At 39.6% G+C, this 13587-nt stretch overlaps 1 protein-coding gene across 12 annotated transcripts in view; it reads left to right on the forward strand.

Annotated features, from left to right (window-relative positions):
- Window positions 1-5402: 5402 nt before the first annotated feature.
- The window catches only part of CEP128 (centrosomal protein 128), a 378971-nt gene continuing 370786 nt past the window's right edge, over window positions 5403-13587 (forward strand). For 6 of the 12 annotated variants that reach the window (XM_013058012.2, XM_004739128.3, XM_004739133.3 and 3 more), the window contains exons 1-2: window positions 5407-5627; window positions 8104-8264. The gene's annotated coding sequence lies outside the window, so the exon portion shown is untranslated. Of the gene's footprint in view, window positions 5628-8103; window positions 8265-13587 lie in introns of all 12 variants that reach the window. The other 6 variants (XR_006604280.1, XM_004739137.3, XM_013058015.2 and 3 more) reach the window with 4 other exon arrangements.

The raw sequence follows: 13587 nt of genomic DNA on the forward strand, positions 1-13587 counted from the left end.
AGTATTTTCATTTTGTGTAAAATGTCCACTAGTAGAATTACTGCATCATATGGAATTTCTATATTTAATTTTTGGAAAAACCTCCATACTGTTTTCATAGTGGCTGTACCAATTTACATTCCCACCAACAGTGCTGGAGGGTTCCCTTTTTTCCACATCCTCACCAACGCTTGCTATTTCTTGTCTTTTTTTTTTTTTTAATTATAGCCATTCTGACATGTATAAGGTGATATCTCATTGTGGTTTTGATTTGCATTTCCCTGAAGATTAGTGATGTTAAACATCTTATGTGTCTGTTGGCCATCTATATATCTTCTTTGGAAAAGTATTCATGTCCTCTGCTCATTTTTAAATCAGATTGTTCTGGGTTTTTGAAGTGTTGAGTTGTATGTTTTTTTAAATGTATTTTGTATATTAACCCCTGATGGGATATGTCATTTGCAAATATCTTCTCCCATTCAGTAGGTTGGTTTGTTTTGTTGATGGTTTCCTTCACTGTAAAGCTTTCTATTTTGATGTAGTCCCAATAGTTTATTTTTGCTTTTGTTTCTGTGTCCTACCAGACATATCTAGAAAAATGTTGCAATGGTCAATGTCAGAGAAATGCCTGTGTTCTCTTCCAGGAAGTGTATGGTTTCAGGTCCCACATTTAGATCTTTAATCTATTTTGAGTTTGTTTTTGGTGTGGTGGTAGAAAGTGGTCCAGTTTCATTCTTTGGCATGTAGCCATCCAGTTTTCTCAGTACTACTATTGAAAAGGCTGTCTTTTCCCCATTGTATGTTCTTGCCTCCTTCGGCATGGATTAATTGACCATAATTGTGGGTTTATTTCAGGACTCTCTGTTCTGTCCCATTGGTAATCTGTGCAATTTCGCAGGGCCCTATTCTTGGTTTAAGGCTCTGCTGACACCATTTTGACAATCTGAATCAGTTTTGAACAGGGCCTGGCATTTTCATTTTGCACTGGGCCCCGCAAGTTATGTGACCAGTCTTATGTGAGAATCTAGGTGCTTAATGGCTCACCTGCCAGGGTGAGAATACTTTTTCTTCTTCTCTTTCTCGTCTTCTCTCTTTCTGCTTCCTGTGGTCACGTAACTTCTCTGAGGCTATAAGCACAGACCAGCTTAGCTGGATGAGATAGAGATGGGAGAAGAACCAAGTGGGAAAAGAGAATACTTGAAGAAATTCTTAGTTAATATTGCAATTATGTTTTTCTGTCACATGGAAATAATCAATTTGTTGCTTTTGTTTCGTATGAATTTGCGAGGTATTGGAAAAATACAACTTCTGCTCCTTTTACTTGAAACAGTGCTGTCCAAAAGCCTTTAATGGAGTAGCTTTCTTTCCTTGTCTCTGCTTATCCATTCTATATGAATTCGGGTATGATTATGGTATCAGGACTCTCAGACTAGTCCCATCCCAGAACCTTCTATGGATTAACCCATTTAGATTTTTTTTTTTTAAAGATTTCATTTATTTACTTGACAGACAGAGAGAGATCACAAGTAGGCAGAGAGGGAGGGGGAAGCAGGCTCCCTGCCGAGCAGGGAGCCCAATGTGGGGCTTGATCCCAGGACCCTGGGATCACGACCAGAGCCAAAGGCAGAGGCTTTAACCCACTGAGCCACCCAGGCGCCCCATCCCATTTAGATCTTTAATGTTTGGTATGGTTTGAAATAGTTTCTGATGAAATCGCTCAAGAATTAATGTAATGTTAAGATCTCAGATCTCACAGGCTGGACAATTGGGCTTCACCGAAGTAATCTTAGTCAAGAGTGTTTGGATTTCAATCAATGGAATTTAAGCTTCAAAGGGAAATCTTCAGAAGGCAACAAGGTATATTCTTTGATCTCAGCATCTAGAACAAAATAATAAACACAGTTTCAGTGCTCATGGAACTAACTTTCTGGGGTATCATATTATATATCAGCCAACATATACTGATGGCTTACTATGGACTAGGCACTGGGTGAAATGCTTCATATACATTCATTTCTTTTATCCTCAAAACAACTTTACTCCATTTGGCAGGTGAAGAAGTGATGACAGAGTGATTGAGTACTTGCTTGAGATAAGATAGCGGAGAGGTATTACAGCTAAGATGTGAACCCAGGTGCTCTCCGTCAAGAATCAGTGCATTTAACCAACTTCGGCTGCCTCTAATGGATCCCAGAACACAAGTATGTGGAATACAGTGGAAATAATAAGAGATTAAAGCCAGGAACTTGGAATTTGTCAGGAGTCAAGGTTCTGTCCTTTTAGGCTTATTTTCTCTGGGGCTGCACAGTTTACTTTTGCTGATTTACTCATTTCTCTCTCTTTCTCTGCAGATTAGATTTTTCCATTACTCCTCGAAGGATGATGAAGATGGTCACCTCACCGTGACAGCCTCAGTTTGTACTTGTACATCAAGACTCTTCAGGCAATGAGTTGAATGTCAGGGTCCCAATATTAAACCCTCAAAGGATAAAGAAACTGATGGGCCCAAATTGTTTCAGCCATGGACCAATCAGCCATGGTTAGAAAAGGGGCTTTATATAATATAAACAAAGCTTTGGGGCCCAAGACTGTGGGTAGAATCATTTCAAGTTAAGAGGTGATACGGCTGAGGTATGTAAAAAATATCTGTCACATCTACCATTATTGAGGTATTGTGTTGTGGGAAGATCACTGGTGACACTAATTGTAAATGGGTACAATTTTGAGAAATTCACATGTTATAGACTGAATCAGGTCTGCCTCTCCAGCCTTGTGGGTTGAAGCTCGAAGTATCAATATTACCGTATTTAAAGTAGTGTCTGTAAGCAGGTAATTAAGGTTTAATGAGGTTTTGAGGATGGGGCTCTAATCCCAAATAACTGGTATCTTCATAAGAACAGCGAGAGACCTCAAGTACCTGCCTTCATGGAGAAAAGGCCATGTGGGAACAAAGAGAGAAGGCAACTACCTGCAAGCCAAGGAAACCTAAACCTGCTGATATCTTGCTCTTGGACTTGCATCTTCCTTAACTGTAAGAAATAAATCCCTGTTTTTGTTTTTTTTTTTTTTATGCAGCCCATTCTGTGGTATTTTATTATAACAGCACTAGCAGTGTACTCTCTCTCTGTTTCTATTTACAGTGTTTGCAAAAGAAGGGTTCTGCAGGTGATAATCTTTGTGGGTTTTTCCAACTGTTAAATCAGGTATTTTATTATAACAACACTAGCAATGTAATCTCTCTCTGTTTCTATTTACAGTGTTTGCAAAAGAAGGGTTCTGCAGGTGATAATCTTTGTGGGTTTTTCCAACTCTAAAATCAGGTGATTCTACTTGAGTGTGGTTTTGGGGTTGGATAATATGGGTCTGTCATATTGATTAAAGGCAGTAAATGTTTTGGGGAGTTATAACACACATTTTATGTAAAACGTTTTTTGTTGGCTTTCTTATTTTGTCTGTTTTGTTAAGGAGGAGAACGATTCTATGATCTGACTTTACTAGATTTTTTCTGAAGTCATATATGGGGATTGAGAGCACATCATTTGACCAAAAAAAAAAAAAAACTGCTTTAATTTAATAGTGTACTTTAAAATATCTTGGTCATAATGAATTCAAATCTTATTCTCCACCCATTCGTCCCAGTCGCGTCCTCTGATTTTGCTTTATTTTGTTAATATCACTTTAAGAATGGGGTCTCCAGAATTTAATCTTTTCTTTGAATAGGGTTGGACCAGTGAAGAGAGGTTGTGGACAGTTGCTTTTTATTAATGCAGCCCAAAATGACATTAGCTTTTTTGGTAGATCTTGCATTATGATCAGATATCACTTGCCTAAAAAGTTTCTCTTTCACGTCTCTCCATGGAAACCTACACAGTACTTTATCATCCAGATTTGTAGAAATTTGTTTAACAAATGTTTCTTCACTTGACTCAACAACATGAACGCAAAGAAGTTGTTGTTCATCTCTTCATGATTATTGCATCTTTAGTGTGTAATACAGGTGTCTGGTTGCTAGAAAGATATGGCATACATTTGTTGAATTACATGAATGAATATGATTGTTTTGAAAAATTAAAATGCAGAGTTATTATGTCTCTGCATGCATATGGGAAAATTTTATGGCTCTTTTGAATTATCTTAATCTCTGTATAAGGTGGAATATATTCTTGAATAAAACTATGAGCAAGCAGCTTGAAGACATGAAAATACATAGGTAATTTTAGAAGAATTAAAACTGGTTATGAAATAAACTTTACCCCTCAATGCTGGCCAGAGAAAATAATTGAATTATTTGAATATATCAAATTTGTATGCTAATTATTGATGATTTTGTGTATGTGTGGTGGGGGGAGGTGGAGAGAGAGAGGAAGAGGTGAAGTGAGGAAGACTGAGAAAAGAGATACTGATTTGAAAGGATCTGGCCCCTGCCTTTGAAGGGCTGAGTTTGATATAATGGGAAATGGATAATTACAGCACAAAATAGGGAAACTGCATCGAATGCGATCTAGGTTTTCTTGAAGTAGCCAGGAAAGATTTCACAGATAAAGCAAATTTTGATTTTAGCGTTGAGGAGGAAGTGATCAATGATCTTTTTGGCAGAACACGAGGAAATGAGGCTCTACATGACCAATTGATTTTCACTTCTTCATAGCTTTTCCAAAGTTGAATTCTTTGCTGAGGTTTTTATAGCCACCACCCCTCCCCACCCCCGTCCCCGCCCCGACTGAAACCAACTTCTACTTGGTGGAATATGTCTCTCTCATCTTCTAGAATGACTGAGGAAATGACATCCTACACTGAATGGACATATTGAGAAATATGACATCATAGATGACATCAACAGGCAGTGCAGTGGAATGCCCAACTACTTAAAAACTACAGAGGAGGGGCACCTAGGCCAAACACCCCTGTTTGGTTTGCTATTGATGAGTTATGTGATCTTGGGTAACTCACGCCTTCCAGACCTAAAGGGTTTGACTAGATCATTTCTGTTCCCTTCCAGTTCTAAGAATTTGTGAGCCTTCGGAAAAAGATGCTGGGCTCTGGTATTAAGGGGATTTGTACATTTCACTTCTGGAAAGTACTCTTCCCTATTCTGAAAGGAGTAAAAGAAACGGAGTCAGTTATTATTGCAACTACCTTGAATTTTTCTTATTTTTTAAAAAGTAAATGTTTTAGACTTTTCTGAATAAATTACGGTCGGGGGCAAGGCAGCTAACTCACCATCAGGTGTTTCCTGCCTATAAAATCTACCGGCCCTTTAAGAAAAAAGAACAGGGCAAGAGGGCGCGGCCTAGGGACTCAGGTGCCAGCTAATCCGGCTCTTCCGGGAAAGTTGCCCTAAAGCCTGTCATATGGCATCCTGGGATTTGAAGTTTCTCTTCGGGCAACTCTCTTGATGGCTCCTTACTTTTGAGGACAAGATGGACTACAACTCCCAGAGGGCCAAGCGGCAGCAGCGGGGTCTTGTTCTCTCGCTGGGGCTAGGCGGCTAGTTCAAGTTGCCATAGCTGCGAGTCTGGGGAGAGCATAGTCGGTTGCGCCGCAGCGTCAGGTCAGTTGCACCTTCTGGGTCGCTGGCGGCCGTGGGAGCCGGGAGAGGCCTCGGCGATGATCCGGCTTTAAGGACCTGGGGTCCTCTTCTATCTCAGGTACCTGCCCCCAACCGCCTCCTCACCCTTTCTTTACTACTTCCCTATTCTGTCTTAGAAGTTTTAGGTCCTTCTTCCACTAGTCCCAGAGGTGGGGACGCCGAAGCTGCGGCTATCTGGGGGGTGGCGGTGGACGGGTGGAGTGCGTCGCGGTGGGGGGAGACAGCGTGCCAAGTGTCCCGACGCCCCTGCCTCAGCATGAGTGTTTACGGTCCGGTCGTGGTTAGGTTATGCGGGGAATTTGAACTCCACAGGCCTTTTGGGGGGAGCAGTTGGTCTGGGTGCCAGCAGCCGCGAAGCCTGAGCTGTCAAGGATATTGGGCTCATAATGGTGTGAACTTGCCTGGGATATAACGACGTTTTGTACCTGTTCCTTGGTTACAAAAGTGCTGCTTTCGGGAACGCTGTATTCGCCACCTGGCTTTCCTAGGCCGTCGTGGAAGTTGGGTGTTAACAGTCCCTTACTTAAGTGACTTCCTAGGAACACCTCACATTGAATGCCAGCTGCATCTCTAATTGGTTTGACGAAGCTCAGTCACTTAGGCAGATGTCTTGTAAAGCCACTTTGCAGCCTTGTTCTGAGCAGGGTGGAGGGTATTTCACACACGGCCTGACACAGTGGAAGGGCTCAGTATTTGTTATTTATTTATTTTAATTCTGCAGGACTGTGCTCGGTTATAGAAACAGAAGATGAGCCACACACACGGGTTTTACATTTTCTAGGACTCACGTTAAAGAAGTAAAAAGAAACTGGTGAAATTAATTTTAAGAATTTGTTTAGCACAGGATATCCAGAATGCTTCCATTTTAACATGTAGCCAGATGAACCTTTTTGAGATATTTTACATTTTTAAAACAAATTTTTCAATGGCACTAAGTCTTCACAATCTGTTACATGTTTTACATTTACAGCACATGTCATTTCGAACCCCCCAGATTTTAAGAGCTCAGTAGCCACATGTGGCAAGTGACTATTGTATTGGCAGCATAGAGAGAAGATTAAAACTTCAGCCATTTCACACTGGTACAGAAAAATTTGGTTGTTTGTATGACTTACCTTGGGAAGTTTGCCTCTTTGTTAGATGAGCGCAGTGTGTGTGTGTATGTTACCTGCGTCTTCTCTGTCATTGCATGACATGGATCACTTTGAACCCTCTGACAGTTTATCTTGATTTAATTTTTGCAGAGTGCATTTTTCTTCAGTTGTTTATATATGTATTCCCAGAACTACTTCTTAAAAAATTTTTTTTTAAAATCTGTTTAACAGAGAGAGAGCATTATCACAAGTAGGCAGAGCAGCAGGCACAGAGAAAGGGGTAAGCAGGATCCCCACTGAGCAAAGAGCCCGATGCAGGGCTCGATGCAGGGCTCAATCCCAGGACCCTGAGGTCATGACCTGAGCAGAAGTCAGAGGTTTAACTCACTGAGCCACCCAGGCACCCCTCCAGAACTACTTTTTGTGTAGACAATGACCAGTTCTTAGAAGAGCTTTCTGTGGATTCTTCCTGACTGCTTTGAAAGCAGTTACAAAGAATTGAAAATATTTCTGTCCAGAGCTCTCTCTTACCACCAAAGACATTTTACTTTTACTTATTGTTTTGCAGTACTAAATGTGGGAACAGTTGGGCAGCTTATAAAATATTTCCTTGACAAGTGCTAGTAGATAGTTCATTATTGGCTTAGAAATAGAATTGGGCTCTTTTTTTTTTTTTAAAGATTTAATTAATTAATTTATTTGACAGAGAGCTCACAAGTAGGCAGAGAGGCAGGCAGATAGAGAGAGGAGGAAGTAGGCTCCCTGCTCAGCAGAGAGCCCCGATGCAAGGCTCAATCCCAGGACCTTGGGATCATGACCTGAGCTGAAGGCAGAGGCTTTAACCCACTGAGCCACCCAGGCACCTCTAGAATTGGGCTTTTTTTTTTTTTTAAATATTTTGTTTATTTATTTGACAGAGAGAGATCACAAGCAGGCAGAGAGAGAGAGAGGAGGAAGCAGGCTCCCCGGTGAGCAGAGAGCCCGACACGGGACTCGATCCCAGGACCCTGAGATCATGACCTGAGCCGAAGGCAGCAGCTTAACCCACTGAGCCACCCAGGCGCCCCTAGAATTGGGCTTTTAAATTCAAAAGTAACATGTTAACTTCATTGCCTGCCTTAGTGAGTTCACTCACAGATAGACCTGCTCAGGGACACTATTTTTAGCCAGACTTGGGCTACAGTTCACACTTAGGCCAGCCCAAGAGGTGACCAGGCATGAGTGGAAGTGACCAGTGAAGAGTATGCTGGCTGGATACTTGGATGTGAAGAATTCCTATGAATTCACTGGGGCTTTTGCATGACACAAGGAGCATTTTCTTTGTTGTCTGTTATGCTATAAATTGTGCATGGTGAGGGTGAGCTTATTTTCATCCTTTATTATATATATAAAAAATTAAGTTTGTAGTTGTGTCTTACCCCTTGTTTCATTTATCTGTAGGTGGTTTGGGGAAAGTGTAGGGGCGACCAAAGATCATCTACTTGACGAGGCCTTTTGCCCTGAACCTCATGAAGAAATGATAGGAGGCAGACATATGTGCCTAAGAAGAGCACTGAGGAGAACACAGAGGAGAACAACACGGAGTTTTGGGGGTGTGCTTTGTAAGTAGGCTTTCTCCCTAAGTTTCCGAGTTAACAGATTTTTACACAGGGCGGGTAAGAGATAGACTTTTGGGGGACAAGAAACTCCTTTCTAACCTGCAGTATAAAGATAGGATGGTTGTGAAACGGGTGAACAAAAGTTCAGATGAACAAACAGATTTGATGTTACAAAAATTCAGGGCAACAAACTAGATAACTTAAAAGCAACAATGATGTAACTGTTTCTGTTAGACAAGTATTTGAGAACTCATTTTGTCCCAAGCCATGTTTTAAGCACCTTTTACCTGTTACTGATATAATACTTTAATTCTTATTTTCATTTTGCAATTGAGGCAGTCGAGGTTCAGATAGATTTTTTTGACTTGCTTGCTATCTGGAGCCAAAACAGTGGTCTTTGTCCCCAGATCTTTTGACAAATCCCAGCCCTGCCCACTGCAAAGAGGCTGCATTGGTGTTTATGACTGTTCTCTAATCAGATTTGATTTACAGTTAGAATTTTTAGATTAGATATACTATATAAGTTGTGTTTACTGTTACTTATCTCTTTATATGTTCAAAGGGGTCTATTAGCTTTTTTTTTTTTTTAAAGATTTTTTTATTATTTGGGGGGGTGGGGCTAAGAGAGAGGAACAGAGAGAATCTTAAGCACACTCTTTATTAGCCATGGAGCCTGATGCGGGGCTCGATCCCACAACCTTGAGATCATAACCTGAGCTGAAACCAACAGTGGGATGCTCAATCTTCTGAGCCACCCAGGAGCCCTAATATTTTCATATTGCATTTTGATAAAGGACCCTTCAATATAGAGGGGAGATGCATTGGGACCTTGCAATAACACCATGTATAAAATTCTTAGATGTACAAAAATTCTATGTTGTACAAAATTCTTAGAATTAAGGAATTTTAGAGATGGAGGGGCCTGATTAGAATAATCTAGCCCTGAAGTTCTGAAATACTGTCTTGATACATCTGGGAGTAATATGAAAATAATCTAGGGTTCATTGTTATCTGTCTAATATTGTCACTAGGTTGATTCTCTTATGAAATGTTTCCAGTCTATTCATACTATTTTATAGTGTGTTTTTCTTTCTTATTAATGCAATACATGTTAGCACATAAGTTTCTATTTTGTCTGTTTTAACTGCTACCAGTATCTCAACGACTGGATCCATTTAATGTATTGTTTTTTCTTGTTTATTTATTTATTTATTTATTCTCTTTTCTAATTCTGCAGTGAAATTATACACACACCTACATGTAAGATGTATACATTCATCTGCTTTTATTTTTTTGGAATAATATTTATTATAAAATCTCTGAGTCAAAACATACATATTACTTATTTTTGTCTTGCCAGTTGTTTTCCAGAAAAATTAGTCTATGTTATTTATTTATAAAAGATTTTATATATCAGTAGTGAAGTGACCAACCCACGCATTAGTCCTCATCAAGTAAATCCCAAATAGAAATTAAAAGCACACACACACAAAAATTTCATTTATTTGAGAGTGAGCGTGTGCGCGTGCACACACACACACACACACACACACACACAGGAGGGACAGGGAGGGGCAGAGGGAGAGGGAGAAGCAGATTCCCAACTGAACAGGGAGCCCATGCAGGGCTGGATCCCAGGACTCTGAGATCATGACCCAAGCTGAAGGCAGATGCTTAAACAACTGAACCACTCAGGCACCCTGATAAATTATTCTAGTTAATACTCTTAAAGCAAGGTGTACCCATGCCAAAGCTTTTTTTCATCTGCACAAAACCGAGAAACAAGAATTTGATTTTATCATTTTAATTTGCAATTGTTAGGGGAGTAAAGTACGTTATATGTTAGGGCTGTGTATGTTCTGTGAATAGCCTGTTTACATATCCTTTCGTATCCTTTACTACTGCACTGTTTTTCTTTCCCCCCATTTTTAAAAAGAGATGATTAATCCCTTCATTCTCATATATTGCAAATATTTTTCTGTGTTTGTCCTTTAGATTTTTAACCTTGTTTCTGGTGTCTTGTTATTAATTGTTACGAATGATCCTAAGAGACTGATCTGGCCTTTCTCAGATAATGCACACCTCCCTGAAATTCTTACAACTCTTAACATAGATCTGTACAATGCTGGTGCTTGGAGTGTTTGGGAGAGGGGAGTATTTGTGGTTACACGAATCCAGTTAGCTGATGAACATTTAGAGTCTACCCTGTGCATCAGATTTGCCGTGTAAGTGCTCATGAATGAATGAGTGAGTGCTCCTGGACAAATGCGCTTAGAGATGAATGGAGGGGTGAATTAAAGTAAGTAAGCCCTGAACTAGGCTTTTCTCAATGAAGAGAGATGTCATTGAAGAAGTGACCTATGATTAGTTTTTATTTATTTATTTGGTTGTCAAATGATTCATTATTGAAATATTTCCCTTTCTAGTTCTTTTTTTTTTTTAAAGATCTTATTTATGTATTTGACACAGAGAGAGATCACAAGTAGGCAGAGGGGCAGACAGAGAGAGAGGGGGAAGCAGGCTCCTCGCTAAGCAGAGAGCCCAATGTGGGTCTTGATCCCAGGACCCTGAGATCATGACCTGAACCAAAGGCAGAGGCTTAACCCACTGAGCTACCCAGGCGCCCCTCCTCTGTAGTTTTTAAGTAGTTGGGCATTCCACTGCACTGCCTGTTGATGTCATCTATGATGTCATGAGGGTGCCAGCCATCATCATTGCAGCTCACAGATTGGACAATCCCCAGGATCTCTTTAATGGTTCCAGAGAATTCTCTGACTAAAGATCCGTGACACATTTTTTAGACAATGTTGACAGTCTCATCAAAAGTAATATGTCCACTGTGCTTAATGTTTTCCTGTTTCTTTCTCTTGGTGATTCCTTGAGGGTTTTGATAATCGGGGCGGAGACAGAAGGTCCTACTTGATTCAGATCTCAAGGGCCCATCTTCCGGGGCCAGGGCAGACATGGTACTGACTTCCACACCAGTGCACATCAGGTACATGTGTTTGATTTGGTTGGAGTTGAACCTAGGTGGCATGGCGGAAATGGCTAGTGTTGGAAGAACTTGGATTTAGGAGGACTGAAGGCAGTTGCACCTTGGCCTCCTCTGACCCAATCACTAAAAGCCCTATGATAGTGTTTTAAAGGAAGAAGAGATAGGCAAATTTTATAGATCATAGAAAGAAAGAAAAAGCTTGATGGTGGGAGAGTGAAGGCCTTAAAATGGCAAAATAGGTTTACCTGTGAGAGTGATTGGTATGTTGAAGCAGTACTGAGAATGGACCCAGATGATAAAGAGCCTAAGTAATTGGGAGTTTAGAGCTCCATAGTACAGATAAATAAAAATTGAGGAATGCAGGTAGCAAACGACAATGATAAACTAAAGTGATTTGTAGTAAGTCAAGGAAACTCTCCAAATTTGATTCAGTTATAAGTTTTAATACATGTATTCAAGTCAATTTGAAATGTTTGTCCTTGTTTACCCTAAACAGACACATTATCAAGTATTCATTTTTACACTTTTTTTCAGTTCAATACATATTGTTTGAAGGCTTAAGATAATTTAGGCCATTTACCACTAGAATTATTTCATGCAGCTGTTATTTAATTAGTACATGCTATTTGTGAAGTCCTGTTCTTTGAAATTTGTCTCTGGATTAATTAGACAGGGTAATAAAGAAAATTTAATTGTAAATCCATTTAAAAATGTTCCAACTACATGCCCAGCACTATGCAAGGTTTTGAAACACAACCATGAACAAAGTAAATGGAGTCTCTGATGAAATTTAGAGTCTACTGAGGGAACAGACCAGTAAACAGCCAGTTAGCAGTCCATGGGCTGAGATGCAGTTGTATTCACTGTGGGCACTTTGCCCAGAGTTGGGTGGGGGCAGTGAAGGAAAGCTTTTTAAGGAAAGTTTCCTGTAAACTGAGATTTGAAGGAGAAATTAAGAGTTACTAAGGGAAAGGAGTGAAAAGAAGGTTCTAGGCTATGAATCCAGCAGGGAAATGAGTTTGCCATATTTGTTATATTTGAGGAATTGAAGAAAAATTCCATGACACAAACAGTTACATTAAGGACATGTTTAATAAATGTCTTGCTATCATTATAGAGCTATAAGAATGTTGAGGTTGGAAAGATCCCTTCTAGCTGGAGATGGAAGGCTTCACTGAGATTGTATTATTTGTGCTATGCCTGGAAAGATGAGTGAAATTTCATTAAGTGGCAATAGTACACAGCAGAAGGTGTTCTAGACAGAACTCACAATATTAGGGAGGGAGGGAAGTGATAGGAGAATAGTTGGGATTGAGAGCTGAACGCAGACCTTACGTTTTCTATGGTTCTTTTGTTGGAGAGGAGAGTGGCTAGCTGAGGGTCTTGAATTCCTGATTCAAGAACTTAGACTCAATCTTCCATGGGCAGTGAAGTGTCCTTGAGAGCTGGAAAGGCTAGAAAAAGACTCAGTTAGAGAAACTATTTTGGTGGCTAGGACTGAGTTGAGAAAAGTCCAAATGATTATTGGTTCCAGTGGCGATGAGAAGGGATAAATAGGAATGTGGGCTTTGGAGAAAGGTTCAAGACTCAGCCTTGTCACGGGAGCTGTATATAAACTTGGAGACTCATACTTAGCTTCTTTACACCTCTTATGTATAAATTGTGATGACAATAGTACTTTGTAGGGTTATTGTCATGTGATAAGCTGTGATGTGAAAGCCTTAGTTATTCAGCATTAATATTTCAACTTTTTTTTTTTTTTGGTTTGTTTTTTGTTTTCCTGAAGGGTTTTGAAATTGAGGTTTTTAACCAGGGTCTACTTCTATGTACTCCCAGTAATTTAACTTTTCAATGTAATTGGTTTTCAGTGATACTGTAGTGCATTTCATTATAATTGGATTCCTTTCTAACCCTATAGGTTTTAACATTTTTATTCATGCTTTTAAAAAGCATTCCCAGAAACAGTTCATGGTTCAAGTCAAACTTAAGAACTCCAGACCTTTTAAAGTAAATTTTGTTAGTGTGTGTTTTTTTAATATTTTGGAAAGAATATACAAATCATTCTATTTATCCATTTCTAAAAATAAGAATACGTGCCAAACTCTAGAGTAAACATATCCAGAAGTACAATAAAAATATATTCCATTTTTTTTTCATCATAAAAGATGCATCTAAAGATGCAAAGTAAAAGAGTAATGGGACAAGAGAGAAGTCTGGGTATTGAGAGTGGCAGAAAAAGAGAAACAGAAAATATGTATACATATTTTTTTTAAAGTTTAAGGTTTTAGGGTATGGTTTCTAAAAAAATAGGTATACTTCTCTTCCTGAAAT

Source organism: Mustela putorius, unplaced genomic scaffold (assembly GCF_011764305.1).
Source record: "Mustela putorius furo isolate JIRA1106 unplaced genomic scaffold, ASM1176430v1.1 tig00000129_pilon_pilon_pilon, whole genome shotgun sequence".
Lineage (NCBI taxonomy): Eukaryota > Metazoa > Chordata > Mammalia > Carnivora > Mustelidae > Mustela > Mustela putorius.